General features: G+C 44.4%; 1 protein-coding gene across 3 annotated transcripts in view; it reads left to right on the forward strand.

Annotated features, from left to right (window-relative positions):
* Window positions 1-1125: 1125 nt before the first annotated feature.
* The window catches only part of LOC137371119 (P2Y purinoceptor 3), a 51098-nt gene continuing 31148 nt past the window's right edge, over window positions 1126-21075 (forward strand). For all 3 annotated transcript variants that reach the window (XM_068033081.1, XM_068033082.1, XM_068033083.1), the window contains exons 1-2: window positions 1126-1190; window positions 1338-1391. The gene's annotated coding sequence lies outside the window, so the exon portion shown is untranslated. The remainder of the gene's footprint in view (window positions 1191-1337; window positions 1392-21075) is intronic.

Consider the following 21075-nt stretch of genomic DNA (forward strand, 5'->3'; position numbering starts at 1 on the left):
TCTCTAGGTCTATCCTATCAAATCCTTCCATAATTTTAAAAACCTCTATCAGGTCACCCTTCAAGCCTCTCTTTTCGAATAGAAAAGACCCCCAGTCTATTCAGTCTTTCCTGATAGATACAACCTCTCAGGTCAACTTCAACCATTTCTCCTCTGCATCTGTCTTTCTTCAAAGTAAATAACCCTAATTTTTCTGATGTAAGTGGTTAACATGCCTGTGAGTCTGAAGATGGTGGGTTCAAATCCCACGCCAAAGACTTGAGCACAATATCTAGTTTGATACTCCCAATGCATTACAGAAGGAGTGCTGCACTGTCGGAGGTGCGGTCTTTCAGATGAGACATTAAACTGAGGCCCCTGTCTGCCTTCTCATGTGGATGTAGAAAATCCCACGGTACTATTTAGAAGAAGAGGTAGGGGTGATCTCCTCAGTATCCTGGCCCAATATTTATCCCTCAACCAACAACACTTAGAACAAAAAAATTATCTGGTCATTATCACATTGCTGTTTGTGGGAGCTTGCTGTGCACAAATTGGCTGCCCAGTTTCGTACATTACAACAGTGAGTACACTTCAAAAATACTTCACAGGCTCTGGAAGGATTTGGGACATCCTAAGTCATGAAAGGCACTATAGTTCTTTCATTTCTCCGTGGAAACAATCTTTCTGTGTTCATGGTGATGAATTTCTAGAACCTTCCCATATCCTCACCTTGCCCCTTGTTTCCCCCTAATCACCTTTCATTCCCCAATGTGATTGACTCTTAACTGCCCTCTGAAGTGGTCCAGCAAGTCACCTAGTCATCTCAAAACGGTTCAAGAAGGCGGTGCACCACCACCTTCTCAGGATCTAACTAGGGACTGCCAACTCCAGCGCTCTCCTCATCCCGTAAATGGATTAGAATTTTTAAAAAATCCGTGATGACTGGAAAAACCAGTGCAAAATCAGTTAAAGAAAAACACCCACACATTTGTTTGGAAGTGATGAAAAGTAAAAGCAAACCATCAAACTATAAATAAACAACAACCCACATAGATCCGATTTTACCACGTGAGTTGGAGGTGGGATTTGGGACTGAAACTGACTCCAGCCAATTTCTTAATGCAGTTATTTTTAAATAAAAACATTGAGACAATGAGAGCTGGAGCTGCAGAGGCTTTGAACTATGCTCCAATTTCAAACTGAGACAGGTAACTTTACGAAACACACTCTCATAACAACCACACTTCATAGTGATCACCAGTGACTGTCAACATCAGGGGTTAAACGCCCTGTCTTATTAGAGAGACTCAACATGTAAAAATTAAACGCCTTTTTCTGATTAATTATTAATTTAGCACGTCGGGAATCGAGAGAAGGAACTGATCGGATGGTGAGAGTCTGAGAGTCGGGTGAGTGCCTTTTGTTTTAATTTGATTATTCAATTGCTTGGTAAATTGGTGAGTTTTAAGGTGCCCCTCAGTTTTATTGGACCCTGGGACATTTTTTATATTCTATAGTCATGTTCCCATGAGAATTCAGCTGGTTAGAGTTATTTGCGGGGTTATTGGCTAGGGAAGTGAGAATTCAAGAGAGCAAGAAAGAACTGGGCTGCTTATTGTTAATTCCCCACCCAACTCTGGCTTAAACTGGGGCAGAGTTCTATAGGTTGTCATTTATCCCGTCTCTCTTTCTCGATCTCCAGTCTTCATCAGTGCGGATGGACAAGCTACTCGGCCACGGGAGGGTAACAGAAGTCATCTCATCAATCCCAATAGTTATTGGGAGGAGGGGGGAGATGTATGTATGAGGGAGGGGAGAGGTTATTTTAAATATACAAACATTACAACAACTTGCATCTCGATAGCAAGTTCTCCGCTGCTGGTTATATCTCAATGTCTTTTAAATGAAGGAGAGACTTAACTTTTTTAACCAGAGCTAAAAGGGTTAAATTATGAAGACGAGATACATAGACTAAGCTTGTAATATTCCCTTGAGTATTGGAGATCAAGGGGTAATCTAATTAAGCTGTTTAAGATGGTTAATGGATTTGATCTGGTTGACAGAAACGATTTCTTCTGGCGGGGGAGGTCCACAACAAGAGAGCAGAACCTTACAATTAGAGCCAGGCAGTTCAAGGTTGATGCCAGGAAGCACTTCTTCACACGTAAAGCTATTGAAGCTGGAGATCAATTGAACATTTCAAGCCTTGAGATTGATATATTTTTGTTAGCTAAGGATATTAAAGATTATGGAATCAAGGCGGGTAGATGGAGTAGAGATGGCGATTAGCCATGATCTAATTGAATCGTAGATCAGGCTTGAGGGGCTGAATGACCTCTTCCTGCTCCTGTGTTCCTAAAACAAGGAATACTGACCAGGGTGGAGAAAAGGTAGGGAGGTGACTGAACAGTGGAATCGGGTGTGTCTAGTACTATTCCAATCATGTCATACATTGATCCTGCTTTTTGGTACAGTTATCATCGGGTAGATTTTACCTTGAACATTTGCAACAGGCCGGGAGGCAGGGCCATTGACGTCAAGTTTTGTTTTTAATAGTCTGGAGATCAGGGAGAAGGAATTGGTTGGCACCACATTTTGGGGTTTAAAAGCCTGTGAATTCCCTGATGTTGTCGTGCCAGGGCTAATGACCCAGAACCGCATAGAGTGCAGCGCAACTTGAAACATGCCCAGTTCGGTTTGCCCAGGCTGGGGAGTCGCCTGAAATTGGCAGCCACTCCATCCACCGCTAGTGCCAATCACGTGTGGTGGCTGTTGTTGCCACTCTCAGAATGCTGCTATTCAGTGCCCTCTGGCAAATCTGAGGCTCTGAAAGGGAACAAATAGCTGGAACGAGAATTGCCAAATGACCAAATATGTAACAGTCCAGTTGTGATCTGCCTTGCCACATCTGGATGCCATCTGTCTGGCATGTTTCAGACACTGGAGGAACACTTGCGGGAACTGAAGATTTTCAACAACAAACATGTTGCACAAGTGGCTCATTCTTCAGGGAAAGTTTATTAAGGTTGTGCTTAATGAAAATTCCTAGGAATGAAATGGTGCAAGTGATGGGGAACCCTAATTAGGCTTTCACAGAGTCATGAATGATACAGCACAGAAGGAGGCCATTCGGCCTTTTACGTCTGTGCCGACTCTTTGAAAGAGCTTTCCGATTAGTCCCTCTCCCCCGCTCTTTCCCCATTGCCCTGCAAATTAGAGGAATGATGAACCTTTCAGGATAATCTTGTTGGCCAGCTGAGAATTTTAAGATAATTGCCAAAAAATATCCAGGGCAGAGATGAGAAGTTTTTTTATTCAGTGAGTTGTTGTGATCTGGAATGCGTTGCCTGAAAGGGCGGTGGAAGCAGATTCAATAGGAACTTTCAAAAGGGAATTGGGTAAATAGTTGAAGCAGAGAAATTTGTAGGGCTCTGGGGAATGAGCAGGGGCAGTGGGATTAATTAGATACCTCTTTCAAAGAGCCAGCACAGTCACAATGGGCCGAATGTCTGCTTCTCTGTTGTGAGATTTCGCTCCTGTAAGAATGCATCATTGTGCTGAGTCTCCACACTGACTTACTCGGAGCATAGGAAAAGGAGTAGACCATTCGGCCCTTCAAGCCTACCCCGTCATTTGGCTGTCCGCAGTGGCTCAGTTGGTTACAGTCTCACCTCTGAGTGAGGGGGTTGTGGATTCAAGCCCCACTCCAGAGACCTGAGTACAAAAATCAAGGCTGACACTCCAGTGCAAGACCGAGGGAGTTTTGCACTGTCAGGGGTGCTGTCTTTCAGATGAAGCATAAAACTGAGGCTCTGCTTGTTATCGCAAGAGGATGAAAATGATTCCATGGCAGTATTTTGAAGAAGAGAAGACTTATCTCTGGTGTCCTGGCCAATATTAATCCCTTAATCAACACCACCAAAACAGATTATCTGGTCATTATTATGTTGCTGTTTGTGGGAGCTTGCTGTGTGCAAATTGGCGACTATGTTTCCTACATTACAACAGTGACTACACTTTAAAAAGGATTTCATTGGCTGTAAAGCACTTTGGGATTTCCTGAGGTTGTGAACGGAGTCTTTTTTTCTTCCATTCAGTTAGATCACAGCTGATCTGTACCTGAACTCTATCTATCTGCCATGGTTGCATATCCCTTAATACCCTGACCCAACAAAAATCCATTAATCACAGTTTTGACATTTTCAGTTGACCCTCAGCCTCCACAGCTTTATGGGGGAGAGAGTTTCAGATTCCCACTACCCTTTTGTGTGAAGAAGTGCTTCCTGACATCACCACTGAATGACCTGGCTCTAATTTTAAGATTATGCCTCCTTGTTCCAGACTTTCCCACCAGAGGGAATAATTGCTCTGTATTCACCCTCTCAACTCCTTTAATCATCTTAAACCCCTTAAACAAATCATCCTTTAGACGTCAAAACTCCACACAGGTAGAATTTCTGGTTAGTTCACACTCTCTGCTTGTAAGGCCACTGCCTGTGCCTAGGTGGAGAGGGTATAGGCACAGTTTGGGTTAGGGACCCAAAATTTGTGCTGCTTCTCTAGTCAGGACCATCCTCCCTGTTAGGGCATTTGTTTGCTGGAACCCAAGCTTCCAGTGACAGACATCCCTCTAATAGAAGATAGGCTGCTCAAACATCAAAAGTGTTCTGGATACTCACTTGGGTCAGGGTTCAGATTATCAAGATTTGTGTGTGTGTCCATCTACAGCACCATTCTGCTGCCCCACCTATCTCCTCATTGCCCTACTAAGCTGACATAATTATCCACAATCGTCTCCCTTGTTAATCCCTACACTGCCCATTATCACTTTGCTCCACCTCACCCCTAAGGTAACTTTACTGAGTAAAATCCTGTTTCTCAGCACTGATTTTGAAACAGGATTTTGATCATAAAAGCATACATGAAAAGCAAACACTGTACTCAGTCGCATACCTTGTACATCCTGTTGCAAAGCAGACTCCATCCTGCTCCCCTCCATTGTGCAGGACAGACTTTTTAAAAATTCATTCATGGGATGTTTGGGCGTCACTGGCCAGGCCAGCATTTATTGCCTATCCCTAATTGCCCTTGAGAAGGTGGTGGTGAGCTGCCTTCTTGAACCGCCGCAGTCCATGTGGGATAGGTACACCCGCAGTGCTGTTGACTTCGTAGTGGTTAGATACAACTGAGTGCGTGCTCGGCCATTTCAGAGGGCCTGTAAGAGTCGACCACATTGCTGTGGGTCTGGAGTCACATGTAGGCCAGACCAGGTAAGGACAGCAGATTTCCTCCCCTAAAGGACATTAGTGAACCAGATGGGCTTTTACAACAATCAACAATGGTTTCATGACCATCATTAGACTCAGGGGCCAAATCCCCCTCATTGTTCATAATCCATGCCACACTCTAGTCTTTCCAGTCAGATATCACTACCAGGTACACTAATGTCCACACCATCACCAACCAACCACCCCCCCAACCCTCACTATGTTAGATTTTGCTATTCCCCCTTCCCTGCCCCAGTGCCCCAAGTGGGGTTGGTAGCATAGTGGTACTGTTACTGGGCTAGTAATCCAGAGGCCTGGACTAATGCTCCACAGATGTGAGTTCAAATCCCACAATGGCAGCCAGAGGAACTTGAATTTAATTAATAAATCTGTAATGATTAATGATCATAAAACTACTGAATTGTTGTAAAAAATCCATCCGTTGCACTAATGTCCTTTAGGAAAGGAAATCTGCTGTCCTTACCTGGTCTGGGCTACATGTGACGCCAGACACAAAGCAATGTGGTTGGCTCTTAACTGCCCTCTGAAATGGCCTAGCTAGTCACTCAGTTCAAGGGCAATTAGGGATGGGCAACAGATGCTGGACTTGCCAGTAAGGCCCACATCCCAAGAGCAAATTTTTTAAAAAGTATGTGGGAACTCATGATATGGGCAGGAGAAACAGGATGGGAAATTCATCTCCAACATCCCTGGGGAAATACAGGCTTCTTCATACCCAAGTGCCTTTTCTCTGATCTGGGTGTGCTTGTTGCTGGAGCCTATCAGGAACAGGAATCCATATGTGAGTGCAGATGCTTAGAATCCCCCACTCCCTCATCATTACCAAGATGTGAGTTCAAATCTTTCCACAATCAAAGGTAGTGCTGGTCCATGACTTGTGCTTCTTGACCCGTCTGCAACCTTTGACACAATTGACCACATCATCTTCCTCCAATACTTCTCCACAGTTGTCCAACTGGGTAGGACTGCACACGCCTGGTTCAATTCTTATGTATCTAATCATAGCCAGAGAATCACCACCCATAGCTTCCTTTCCCATTCTTGCACCGTTACCTCTAGAGCACCCCAAGGATCTATCCTTGACCCCTCCTCTTTCTCATCTACATGCTTCCCATCGACGGCATGATCTGAAAACGCATCAGTTTCCACATATACGCTGACAACACCCAGCTCTACCTCACCACCACCTCTCTCGCCCCCTCAACTGTCTAATTTGTCAGGCTGCTTGTCCGACATCCAGAACTGGATGAGCAGAAATTTCCTCCAATTAAATATTGGGAAGACTGAAGCCATTGTTTTCGGTCCTCGCCATCGACTCCATTTCTCTCCCTGGCAACTGTGTGAAGTTGAACCAGGCAGTTCATGACCTTGGTGTCATATTTGACCCTGAGATGAGCTATCAGCCACATATCTGTGCTGTCAGTAAGACCACCTCATTCCACCTCCGTAGCATCGCACATCTCTGCCCCTGACTCAGCTCTTCTGCTGCTGAAACCTTCATCCATGCCTTTGTGACCTCTAGATTCAACTATTCCCAACACTCTCCTGGCTGACCTCCCACATTCTACCCTCTATAAACTTGAGGTCATCCAAATCTCTGCTGCCCCTATCTCAAATGCCATTCACCCATACCCTTGTGCTTGCTGACCTACATTGGCTGCCTGTTAAACAATGCCTCAGTTTTAAAATTCTCAGCTTTGTGTTCAAATCCCTCCATGGCCTAAGATAACGACCAGTTAATCTGTTTTAGTGATGTTGATAAAGGAATAAATGTTGACAAGGACACTAGGGAGAGCTCCTTTGCTCTTTGAAATAATGCCATTTGCATCTATCTGCAAGGACTGTCAGGTCCTTACTTCAATGTTTTACCTCCTCAGCACTGTATTGGAGCGTCAACCTAGATTGTTGTGATTAAGTTGCTGGAGTTGTACGTGAACCCACAATCTTCTCTCTCAGTGATGAGTGTGATACCAACTGAGCCGCAGCACTGACCCGCTAAACTCGCTTCTCGTAACTTATCCACTCCCAGAATAAGGCCATGATGTGAACAAACCGAGACATGCAGGGGGATTAGTATCAAATGCTAACTAGCTGATGTTTCCCAATCCTGTAAAGTGCTCACTCGGTGCTTAATCTCACTCTTGTTTACAGGAAAGGGGAAGAAAAAATAGAAAATTAGATGTTGTGTTATTCTTCGCTAAAGAATTTACCCTCCCGTTTTCAGCTTTTACAAATATGAGAGCATTGCAGTGCAGCCAATGATGTATTGGTCTATCTTAATAGTGCATGGTAACTAGGATGAGAGGTCAGAGGCTGTCAGTCTAGTGAAGTGTTTTTTTTTCAGATTACCCAAAGAAGGACAAGATCATATCCAAAATAAATTGAGTCAAGTTTTTCTCTCAAGAAGCACACAGTTAGTAAGGCAGAGTGTCTGTTTCACTAGATTAATAGTCAATGATCGATGTTCCTGCTTCATTAAACAGCTGCTGAGGAAAATAAACTATAAAGTCATAAAAGCATACAGCAGAGGAGGAGGCCTTTCAGCCCAACATGCCTGCTCTGGCTCTTTGTAAGAGCTAGCCAGTCAGACTCCTGATATTTCTATGGCCTTGCAATTCTTTTCCTTTTCAAGTGTATGTCCCATTCCCATTTGATCCAAATATCACTTGTCACATCCCACCAATCAGATTACAAACACTTTATCCCCATTCTCTGTCTCCTACCCACTGAACCAATTCTCTCAAATTGCTCATGTTTTAATTTGTGCTAATAATCCCTTGCTTGGAACCCTATCAAATGTCTTCCGGAAGTCCATATCAATATAGAAACATAGGCATTAATCCAATTAATTAACAAAAACCTAGAACTGAAAGCTAGTCTAGAACTTTTTAAAAATTCATTCATGGAATGTGGGCGTCGCTGGCCAGGCCAGCATTTATTGCCCATCCCTAATTGTCCTTGAGAAGGTGTTGGTGATCTGCCTTCTTGAACCGCTGCAGTCCATTTTGGGGTAGGTACACCCACAGTGCTGTTAGGAAGGGAGTTCCAGGATTTTGACCCAGCGACAGTGAAGGAATGACAATATCGTTCCAAGTCAGGATGTTGTGTGACTTGGAGGGGAACTTGCAGGTGGTGATGTTCCCATGTATTTGCTGCCCTTGTCCTTCTAGTTGGTAGAGGTGAAATTATCATCGTGGTAAAAACCATCTGGTTCGCTAGCGTCCTTTAGGGAAGGAAATCTGCCATCCTTACCTGGTCTGGCCTACATGTAACTCCAGACCCACAGCAATATGGTTGACTCTTACTGCCCTCTGAAAGGGCTTGGCCAGTCACTCCATTTAAGGGTAATTCGGGACAGGTGACAAATGCTGTCCTTGCCAGTGATGCCCACATCCCGTGAAATAATTTAAAAAAAAAGAACAGGAGCTGGCCATTTAGCCCCTCAAGCCTGTTCAGCCGTTCAGTGAAATTATGGCCTATTTGTCACCTAATTCCATATACTCGCCTCAGCCCCATATCCCTTCATACCTTTGGTCAACAAAGTGATCTTGCATCAATTGCTGTTTGCGGAAGAATGTTCCAAGCTTCTCCCACCCTTTGCAAGAAGAAATGTTTCCTAATTCCACTCTTGTAACGTTTGGCTGTAATTTTTAGGCTATGTCTCCTGGTTCTAGACTCCCCAACAAGTGCAGCTGGTTTCACTCTGTCATCCATAGACACTCCGTTATCACCATGTGCTGATTTATGAGAATGTTCTCAAAAATATTGCCAAGAGTCAGTGAAGCTGATTTCAATTTCTTCAACTTACTGACAATTTCAGACAGTGTAAGGCAGGAGCTCAGAGTGCAATGTGTTGCAAAAGTTGAAATGTTGTGATGTCAACGTGCTTCTCACATGCATCGTAAAGGTCACAAAGATTAGTTTTTTACCGTTCTTTCAGGGGATGTGGGCGTCCCTGGCAAGGCCAGCATTTATTGCCCGTCTGTAATTACCCTCAACACTCAAGAAGCTCGACACCATCCGGGCCAAAGCAGCTCACTTGATTGGCACCCCGTCCACAAACATTCACTCCCTCCACTACCGACACACAGTGGCAGCAGTGTGTACCATCTACAAGATGCCCTGCAGCAACTCACCAAGGCTACTTAGACAGCACCTTCCAAACCCGCGACCTCTACCACCTAGAAGGACAAGGGCAGCAGATGCATGGGAACACCACCAGCGGCAAGTTCCCCTCCAAGCCACACACCATCCTGACTTGGAACTATATCGCCATTCCTTCACTGTCATTGGGTCAAAATCCTGGAACTCCCTTCCTAACAACACGGTTGGTGTGCCTACCCCATATGGACTGCAGCGGTTCAAGAAAGCAGCTCACCATCACCTTCTCAAGGGCAATTAGGGATGGGTAATAAATGCTGGCCTCGCCAGCGATGCCCGCATCCCAGGAACGAATAAAATAAACCCTTGGGAAGGTGGTGGTGAGTCGCTGTCTTGAACTGTTGTAGTACATGTGATGAAGTTATTCTGACAGTACTGTTTGGAAGTAAGTTCCAGCGACAGTGAAGGAATGACAATACATTTTACAAGTTAGGATGGTGCGTGACTTGAAGAGGAACATGCAGGTAGCAGTGTTTCCATATGTCTGCTGCCCTTGTTCTTCTAGGTGGTAGATGTTGCGGGTTTGGAAGGTGCTGTTGAAGGAGCCTTGGTGAGTTGCTGCAGTGCATCTTGTAGATGGTACACACTGCTGCCACTGTGCGTCAGTGGTGGAGGGAGTGGATGTTTGTGAATGGGGTGCCAATCAAGCGGGCTGCTTTGTCCTAGATGGTGTCGAGCTTCCTGATGTTGTTGGAGCTGCACCCATCCAGGTAAGTGGAGAGTATTCCATCACACTCCTGACTTGTGCCTTATAGATGGTGGACAGGCATTGGGGAGATCAGGATGTGAGTTTCTTGCCACAGAATTCTCAGTCTCTGACCTGCTCTTGTAGCCATGGTATTTATGTGGCTGGTCCAGTTCAGTTTCTGGTCAAGGGCGACCCCCACCCCCCACCCCCTCAGTATACTGATGGTGGGGAATTCAGTGATGGTGATGTTGTTGAATATCAAGGAGAGATGGTTAGATTCTCTCTTGTTGGAGATGATCATTGCCTGGCACTTGTGTGGTGCGAATGTTATTTGCCACTTATCAGCTCGAGCCTGAAGTAGACATGGAATGCTTCAGTATCTGAGGAATTGCGAATGAAATTGAACACTGTGCAATTATCAATGAATAGCCCCACTTCTGTCCTTATGACAGAGGGAAGCAGCAAAAGATGGTTGGGCCTAGTTCACTTTCCTGAGGAACTCCTGCAGTGATGTCCTGAGGCTGAAATGATTGGCCTCCAACAACCAGAACCATCTTCCTTTGTGCTAGGTATGACTCCAGCCAATGGAGAGGTTTCCCCCCGATTCTCATTGACTTCAATTTTACTGGTGGTTCTTGATGTCACACTCGGTCAAATGCTGTCTTGACGTCAAGGGCAATCACTCTCACCTCAATTAACATCACTAAAAACAAATTATCTAGTCATTTATCATTGTGGGATCTTCCTATGCGCAAACTGGCTGCCACGTTTCTTGCATTTCCAGCAGCGACTACACTTCATTGTCTGTTCACACTGTTGAACATGCAATAATGAGGGGCTGCTGTAATACAACAATGACAACTTGTACATTTAATATAATAAAACATCTCAAGGCACCTCACAGCAGCATTATAAAGCAAAATTAGACACCGAGCCACATATGGCGGTATTGGGGCAGATGGCCAAAAGCTTGGTCAAGCGGGGATGCTTTTAAGGAGCATCTTAAAGCAAAGAGTCATCGAGATTTAAGGAGGGAATTCCAGAGCCTGGGGCCCAGGCAGCTGAAGACACAGCCACCAATGGTGGAGCGATTAAAATTGGAGATGCTCAAGAGGCCAGAATTCAATGAGTGCAGAGATCTCAGAGGATTGTGGGGCTGGAGGCGATGACCGAGGTAGGGAGAGGCGAGGCCATAGAAAGATTTGGAGACAAGGATGGGAATCTTAAAATCGAGGCGTTGCTTGATCCGGACACTGAGTAGGTCGGCGAGAAGAGGAGTGATGGGTGAACGGGACTTAGTGCGAGAGAGGACATGGGCAGCAGAGTTTTGGATGACCTCAAATTTAAGGAGGGTAGAATGTGGGAGGCCAGCCACCAGTGTGTTGGAATAGTCGAGTCTGAAGGGCACAAAGGCACGAATGCTGGAGATGCCATCAGTTAAAGCCTGGCTACCCGACCCAAACCTGACTGGACCCGACTACATGTGTCGGGCTCGGGTCAGGCTGGGTCGAAATTCCGAGCCCAGCATTCGGACTCGGGTCGGGTCGGACTGGACACTACTTCCGGGAAGTCACGGAATCAGGCTAACCATGATCCCTCACAACTCCAGGTGCGGGAATCGCCTGCTGCCGGAACAGATGAAGGAGATTCGTGTCGTGTCGGGTCAGGTCGGGCACAAAAATAATTAAAGGGCTCGGGTTGGGTTCGGTTTGGCTGGGGTCAGGTCGGGCCCGGGTTGGGTTTTAATTTTATACCCGAGCCAGGCTTTACCATCAGTTGCATAGAATTGCAGAAAATTTACAGCTCAGAAGCAGTCCATTCGGCCCTTCTGCTCTATGTTGGCATTTGTGCTCCTCCTGCCCCTGTTCATCTAACCCTCACAGTATTTCCTTTAGTTCCCTTCTTCCTCATGTGCTTATCTAGCTTCCCCTTTAAAGCCTTCCAAAATTACCCTCAGATCATCGAGTCATAGAATCACACAATGGTTATAGCACAGAAGGACGCCGTTCGGCCCCTGTGTCTGTGCCAGCTCTCTGCAAGAGTAACTTAGCAAGTTCCATTCCCCTGCCCTTTCCCCATAGCCGTGCAAATTTTTTCTCTTCAGGTAATTATGCAATTCCCTTTTGAATGCCTCGATTGAATCCATCTCCACCACACTCGAAGGCCATGCATTCCACATCCTAACCACTCACTGGGTTAAAAAAAACATTTTCCTCATTTTGCCTCTGGTCTTTTGCCAATCACCTTAAATCTGTGTCCTCTGGTTCTTGACCTTACCGCCAATGGGGAACACTTTCTCTCAATCTACTCTGTCCGGACCCCTTGTGATTTTGAACATCTCTATCAAATTTCCTCTTAATCTTCTCTTCTCGAAGTAGAACAGCCCCAGCTTCTCCAATCCATCCACGTAACTGAAGTCCCTCATCCCTGGAACCATTCTTGTCAATCTCTTCTGCAACCTCTCTAAAGCCTTCGTAAGCTTTTCAATGTTCTATCCCAGCTTAAGGTGGAATGTTGACCCCTTGCCCCTATTGAAGTACAGAAACAGATATTCCTGTTGCTGCACATAGGAATATAGGAGCAAGAGTGGGCCATTCAGCCCATCTAGCCTGCTCCGCCATTCAGTACGATCATGGCTGATCATCCACTTCAAAGCCTTTTTCCCACACGACCCCCATATCCTTTTATATCATCGGTATTTAGAAATCTGTCAATCTCTGCTTTAAACATACTCAATGACTGAGCTTCCACAGCCCTCTGGGGTAGAGAATTCCAAAGATTCACAACCCTCTGAGTAAAGAAATTTCTCCTCATCTCTGTCCTAAGTGACTTCCCCTTATTTTGAAATTGTGTCCCATGGTTCTAGATTCCCCAACCAGGGGAAACATCTTAGCTGCATCTACCCTGTCTATCCCTTTCAGTATTTTGTAGGTTTCAATGAGATCACCTCTCATTCTTCGAAACTCTAGAGAATACAGGCCCAGTTTCCCCAATCTCTCTTCATAGAACAGTCCCGCCATTCCAGAAACAAGTCTGGTGAACCTTCGTTGCACTCCTTCTATGGCAATAATATCCTTCCTAAGGTAAGGGGGCTAAAACTGCACACAGTACTCCAGGTGCGGTCTAACCAAGGTTCTATATAATTGAAGCAAGATTTCACTATTAATGCACTCAAATCCTCATGCGTTAAAGGGTAACATACCATTAGCTTTCCTAATTGCTTGCTGCACTTGAATGTTAGCTTTTATTGACTTATTGATGAGGACATCCAGGTCCCTTTGTACATCTACACTTTCTAATCTCTTACCATTTAAGAAATACTCTGCACATCTATTCCTGGTACCAAAGTCCACATTATATTCCATGTTCTTGCCCATTCACTTAGCCTGTCCAAAGCCCCTTGAAGCCGCTTTGCATCTTCCTCACAACACACATTCCCACCTAGTTTTGTGTCATTGGCAAACTTGGAAATATTACATTTGGTCCCCACATCCAAATCATTGATATATATTGTGAACAGCTGGGGCCCAAGTACTGATCTCTGCGGTTCCCCACAAGTCACAGCCTGCCAATGTGAGAATGACCCATTTATTCCCACTCTCTGTTTTCTGCCTGTTAACCAATCCTTAATCCATGCCATTATATTATCTGATATCCCATGTGCTTTAATTTTGTTAACCAACCTCCTGTGGGGGACTTTATCAAAAGCCTTCTGAAAATCCAAGTATGCTGCGTCCACCGACTCCCCTTTATCAATTCTGTTAGTAACATCCTCAAAAAACTCCAACAGGTTTATCAAATGTGATTTCCCATTCATAAATCCATGTTGACTATGCCCAATCAGATCATTATTATCCAAGTGTCCATTTATCGCATCCTTTAGAATACATTCTAGTATTTTCCCAACTACTGATGTAAGGATAACAGGTCTGTAGTTCCCTGTTTTCTCTATCCCTTCCTTCTTAAATAGTGGGGTGACATTTGCTACCTTCCAATCAGCAGGAAGCGTTCCAGAATCTGTAGCATTTTGAAAGATGATCACCAATGCATCCACTATCTCCATAGCTACCTCTTACAACACACTGGGATGTAGAATATCAGGTCCTGGGGACTTTTCAACATTTAGCCACATTAATTTCTCCAATACAACCTTCTTACTATCACTAATTTCCTTCAATTCCTCATTCTCCTTAGTCACATCCAATCCCTAATTCTGGGAGATTTCTTGTATCCTCCTCTGTGAAGACAAACACAAAATAATCATTTAGCTTCTCTGCTATTTCTCTATTCCTCATTATAAATTCTCCTGACTCTGCCTGTAATGAACCCACATTTATCTTAGACAAATGTTTCCTTTTTACATTTCTATAGAAGCCTTTACAGTCCGTTTTTAGCTAGCTTACATTCATATTCTATTCTGCTTTTCTTTATCAGTTTCTCGGTCCTCCTTTGCTGTATTCTAAAGTCCACACAATCCTCAGGGTTAGCACTATGTCTGGCAACTTTATCGGCCTTTTCTTTTAGTCTTATACAATTCTTAACTTCGTTAGCCAAGGTTGACTGCCTTTTCTTTTGGGGTCTTTGTGCCTTGAAGGAATGTATAGTTGCTGTAAACTATGTTATAATTCTTTACAGACTATCCATTGCACGTACTGTCATACCTTTTAATGTTTGTTCCCAATCCACCACAGCCAATTTGCCTATCATACCTTCATAATTTCCTTTGTTCAAATTTAACACCTGGGAATCTGGGTCCCCTGCTTGCAGCTAAGAGAAAAATCAGGAGAGGATGATCAGAATAGACTTGAGGGGGCTGAATGGCCTACTCCTGTTCTTATGTTTCTATAAGAGAGCCTGCTTGAAAAAAATTGACGGGTTTACACTGCAAGATCTGGAATGCCTTTCCCTAAAATTGTCCACAGATGTATCGGCTGCTAGGGAGTCAGCACTGTCTAAAGGACATGAGACAACAAGCAAGGAGCAAAGTGGTCAGGTATTGCTACAGCTAACAGGCAAACAGGACAGGGGACACTCATGTTACAGGAAAAGCAAGTTACAGGATAAGCATTTAGATGAGATCTTGCCGGGAAGGAAGGGCAGAATTTCTTTTCACGTACATAAAGGGTTATTAGAAACATGGAAGCATAGAAAATTTACAGCACGGGAGATCATTTAGCCCATCATGACTGTGCTGGATGAAAAGGAATTCTTCAGCCTAGTCCTACTTCCCAGCTCTTGATCTGTGTCCCTGTAGGTTCAGGCACTTCAAGGACATTTCCAAGTACTGCTTAAATGCAATGAGGGTTTCTGCCTCTACCACCCTTTCAGGCAGTGAGTTCCAGACCCCCACAACCCTCTGGGTGAATTTTTAAAAAATCTCAACTCCCCTCTAATCCTTCTACCAATTCCTTTGAATATATGCCCCCTGGTTATTGACCTCTCTGCTAAGGGAAATAGCTCCCTCCGATCCGCTCTATCACAGCCCCTCATAATTTTAAATATCTCAAGTAAATCTCCTGTCAGACTCCTCTGTTCCAAAGAAAACAACCCCGGTCTATCCAACATGGACTGCATCACCACAAGTGGCTATTGAAATGGCCAATCTTATTAACTATGATAAACATATCAAGAAGAAAAATGTTAACAGCATGGGAAAAGGATTAGTGCAGATCTCCAGTGGGGAAAGCAGCACAGGCTTAATGAGCAGTATCACCTCATTCTATACTGAAGAGTTTCATGATTCTATCGTCAACTATATTTAAAGAGGAGTCAAAATTCATTCACTATCAATTATTTCTCAGTTGCAACAACAACTTGTATTTATATAGCACCTTTAACATAATAAAAAGTGCCAAGGTGCTTCACAGCGGCATTATAAAGCAAAATTTGACACTGTCCTGATCGGTTGGCATCCTTCCATCTATGAAAGATGATGGACATGCAGCAAACAATGCATTTCAGTGGGGTGTCTTCTCTTGGTGCACCTTTGCTGATGGCTGTGAAGGCCAATCCTTGAGAGGCAGGTTCTGTCACAAGTGCTGCATGTGTAACTGTTGGCGCCTGTTGCCAAGCTGCTGTAGCAACTGGTCATCGTGGTAGTGCACACCAGTCCACAGGATGTGTCGCCATTTCCCTCTTTCACCAGCTAGCGACTCCTAGGTGTGACAGTTGACATTTAGAGCCTTCATGTCATGCTTGCAAGCATCCTTGGGCTTTAAGCGCCCCACTGGTCATCTGATACCAGCTACCTCACCATACAGAAGGTCCTTGGGTATGCAACCGCCTTTCATCCTGCGGACGTGTCTGATCCACTGAAGCCATTTCTGTTTGATTAGTGCCAACACACTTGGGAGCTCTGCCTTTGAGAGGACGGCCACATTTGTGATTTTGTCCTGCCAGGATATACCCATAATGCACCACAGACAGCGAAGATGGAAATTATTGAGGAGCTTTTCGTGGTAGCTGTAAGTCACCCATGTTTCACAGCCATACAGCAAGGTACTCCTTAAGGCAATATTAGGGCAGATGTCAAAAAACTTGGTCAAAGAGGTAGGTTTTAAGGAGCCAAAAAAAGCCAGGCTGGGGAAGAAATGAAGAGATTTTTTTTTTAACTCAGTGAGTTGTTGTGATCTGGAATGTGCTGCCTAGAAGGGCAATGGAAACAGATTCAATAGTAACTTCCAAAAGGGGAATTGGATAAATACTTGAAAAGGAGAAATTTTCAGTGTTATGGGGAAAGAGGAGGTGAGAGAGGTACTAATTGAACAGCTCTTTCAAAGAGCTGGCACAGGCACGATGGGCTGAACGGCCTCCTTCTGCACTGTAAGATTGTATGATTAGTTCTTGGATTGCGAGCAGTGTTGGCAAGGCTACATTTATTGCCAGTCACTAACTTGTTCTGAGAAGTTAACAGGGGACCTTCTCCTTGAACTACTGCAGTCCTTGTGGAAATGATGCTTCCACGTGGTGTCAGGCAGGGAATTCGAGGATATTAAGCCAACAACAGGGAATAAATGGAGACATGTCTACAATCTGAATGGTGTGTGCATTTGGGGGTGGGGATCTTGGAGATGATGCTGTTCTCATGACCTCTCTCATCCCTCTTGTGAGGAGAGGTCATGATCCAGGGATTGAAGCTGAACGCAAACGTTCGGACGCAGAGCTGAAAGTTCTATCAACTGAGAAAAAGAAATGAAAATCACAGAATCTTACAGCACAGAAGGAGGCCATTCAGCCCATCATGCCTGTGCCCACTCTTTGAAAGAGAAGCATAGAAAGAAATAATTGAAATTTACAGCGAAGGAGGCATTTGACCCATCAGGTCCGCACCGGCCGACAAGTAGTCATCCAGACTAATCCCACTTTACAGCTCTTGGTCTGTAGCCTTGTAGGTTACGGTACTGCAAATGCATCACCAAGCACTTTTTAAATGTTATCGGGGTTTCTGCCTCTGCCACTCTTTCAGGCAGTGAGTTCCAGATCCCATTACCCTCTAACCTCTTACCCTAAATCTATGCCCCCTGGTTATGGACCCCTCAACCGGGGGGAGTAGGCCCTTCCTATCCACTCTATCTAGACGCCTCATAATTTTATACGCTTCAATTAGGTCTCCCCTCAGCCTACTCAGTTCCAAAGTAAACAACCCTAGCCTATCCAATCTTTCCTCTTAACCAAAAATTCTCCAATCTAGGCAACATCCTTGTAAATCTCCTCTATCCTTTCTAGTGAAATAACATCTTTCCTACAGTGCGGTGACCAGAACTGCACACAGTACTCCAGCTGTGGCCTAACCAGTGTTTTATACAGTTCCAGCATAACCTCCCAGCTCTTATATTAAATGCCTTCACTAATAAAGGCAAGTATCCCATATGCCTTCTTGATCACCTTATCTACCCGTCCAGCCACCTTCAGGCATCTGTGGACACGGACTCCAAGGTCCCTCTCTTCCTCTACACTTCTTAGTATGCTACCATATATTGTGTATTCCCTTGCCTTGTTAGCCTTCCCCAAATGCATTACTTCACACTTCTACGGATTGAACTCCATTTGCCACTATTCTGCCCACATGACCAGTCCATTGATATTTTCCTGCAGTCTACAGCTTTCTTCTTCATAATCAACCCATGACCAAGTTGTATATCGTCTGCAAACATCTTAATCATACCCCCTATATTCAAGTCCAAATTATTGATGTATACCACAAAAGCAAGGGGCCGAGTACTGAACCCTGCAGAACACCACTGGAAACAGCCTTCCAGTCACAGAAACACCCATTGAATATTCCACTTTGATTTCTGCCTCGGAGCCAATTTTGGATCCAACTTGCCACTTTGCTTTGGATCCCCTGGGCTTTTACTTATGACCAAAGTGCCATGTGGGACCTTGTCAAAAACCTTGCTAAAGTTCGTGTAGACTACATCAAATGCTCTCACCTCATTGGCCCTCCCTGCTATCCAATTAGTCTCACTCTTCTCTGCTCTTTCCCCACAGCCCTGCAGATTATTAATTTTCAAGTATCTATCCAATTCCTTTTTGAAAGTTACTATTGAATCTGCTTCTATTGCCCTTTCAGGCAGCGCAAAATAATTTCTCCTCATCTCACCTCTGGATTTTTGCAAATCATCTTAGACAATGAAAAGCTGTTCCCATCAACTCATGGTACAAGGACTAGGGGACACAGATTGAAAGTTTTGGGCAAAAGATGCAGCGGGAATATGCGGAAGAACTTTTTTACGCAGTGGGTGGTAATGACCTGGAACTCGCTGCCCTCAAGGGTGGTATAAGCAAAGACGATCATGACTTCAAGCGGACGTTGGATGGCCGCCTGAGAGAAATAGACTCATGGTCAATTGACTCATGGGGAGTCAGTGGTGTGGTAGTAATATCACTGGACTAGTAGCCCAGAGTACCAGGCTAATGCTTGGGCTAATGCCTAGGCTGATGCCCACATCCCATGAACTAATAAAAAAAAAAGTAGACTTGCAGGGCTATGGGGATTGAGTGGGCGAGTAGGACTGACAGGATAGCTCTGTGAAAAGCCGGACTCGATGGGCCGAATAGCCTCCTTCTGTGCTGTAAACAGTTCTATGACTATATCCCTTGGTTACTGAGCCTCCTGCCACTGCAAACATTCTCTTCCTAGCTACTCCATAAAACCCTTCATAATGTTAGTGTTTACCATCAAGGTGCAACTACACATGAAGTGCAATCATGAGAGAAAATGACAGGATTGCTGAGTCGATCTGTACAGGTAATGATTTACTCTAAGGGGCCGTTACTGTTGTTGTTTTTCAATTTTTTGGATATGGGCATAGCTAGCTAGGCCAGTATTTATTGTCCATCTCACATTGCCCTTGAACTGAGAGGCTTGCTAGGCCATTTCAAAGAGCATGTAGGAGTCAACCACATTGGTGGGGGGTCTGGAGTCACATGTAGGCCAGGCCACAAAAGGACAACAGATTTCCTTCCCGAAAGGGCATTAGTGAGCCAGCTGAGTTTTTACAACAATTGACAATGATTTCATGGTCACTATTAGAATAGCTTTTTAATTCTAGATTTATTAATTGAATTCAAATTTCACCATCTACCATGGTGGGATTCAAGCCCATGTCCCCAGAACCTAGATTGTTAGGTTAGTGACATCACCACTACACCATTGCCTCCCCTTATGGTATATTGGTGATTGCAGCAGCCTTTTTCATCAAATCAACAATTCACAGACCAGTAAGGGAACTGGTTGCCCTCTCTTTGGTGTGGAGATGGAGTCTGGTGTCTCTTTAATGATTAATTCCTTTGCTTAGCTTCCATAGTTCTCATGACCAGGGCCTCCTCATAAAAACCGAGAGGTTGACAACTGCCCTTTTGCATTCTTTCCATTTAAGGCAACTTGTATTGAAATATTTTTGTGTGGACAGCAATCTGTAACTGGCTGGCAGTAAGCAGCTAAACTATGCGATGGGGCTGAATTAACACAAGTAGAACTCCTGCCATTATCATAACACATAAATTTTGTATAATCCAGTTTCTTAAACTGAGATGTGTTAAAAGTTGGCAGAAATGCACCCAACAAAACAAAAAGTATTTTAGTGTTTATCCTAATCGTTTCGTCCTCCTTGCTCTGCCAATTTCTTCCTTTCCCCTGATCCCAGTGCCAGCTTAGTTCATTTGTGGCTTTGATTGAGCAGACATTGCATAAACGGGGCCAACTCTCCAGGGTTTGTGGGGAGGCAGTGCCGTCCTTCGCATGAGATGTTAGATCACAGCCTCCTCTAACTATTCTGGTGGGTGGGGGTTGGGGTTCGTAGGGTTACGGATCATCACAGTGGGGTATTTGAAGAAGAGCAAGTTCTCCTGATGTCCTGGCCATGAAGAACAGATTAACTGGTCGTTCATCTCTTTGCTGTCTGTGGGATTGTGATGTGTGTGTCGTACGAGTCACTGTGTTTGTCAACATAACACAGTGACTACCAGGGAGTGCAGCGTGCTCGGGTGGAACTGATGACTTTGGCCCTATGGTACTTGCAGGTCTCCACCAACTGGGGGTTTTCCTTGCCTTGTGTCTGGTCCAATGTATCACGTCTTTCCTCTTTTAAGACACTCCTTAAAACCTACCTATTTGACCAAGCATCTAGTCGCCTGTCCTAATTTCTCATGTGACTTGGTGTCAACTTTTGTAGATTAATTGCTCCTGTGAAGTGCCTTGGGATGGTTTACTGCTTTAAAGGTGCTATATAAATGCAAGTCTTTGTTGTGTTTTTATGACTGACAAGAGCAAGGGAGGGGTCTCAGTGATATAAATGTACCCACAGCAATCATTCTGAAAAATCCTACTCATCTTGAGTATCTCACAAGGCTCAAAATACTTTGTCATGTTGTCTCCTAATCACAACTGAAGATTAAAAATGTAACAGCTTCCAGCAATATTATTCATTCATAGCTTTACAAATAATTGCGTGG

The sequence above is a fragment of the Heterodontus francisci genome, chromosome 6 (assembly GCF_036365525.1).
Source record: "Heterodontus francisci isolate sHetFra1 chromosome 6, sHetFra1.hap1, whole genome shotgun sequence".
NCBI classification, from domain to species: domain Eukaryota; kingdom Metazoa; phylum Chordata; class Chondrichthyes; order Heterodontiformes; family Heterodontidae; genus Heterodontus; species Heterodontus francisci.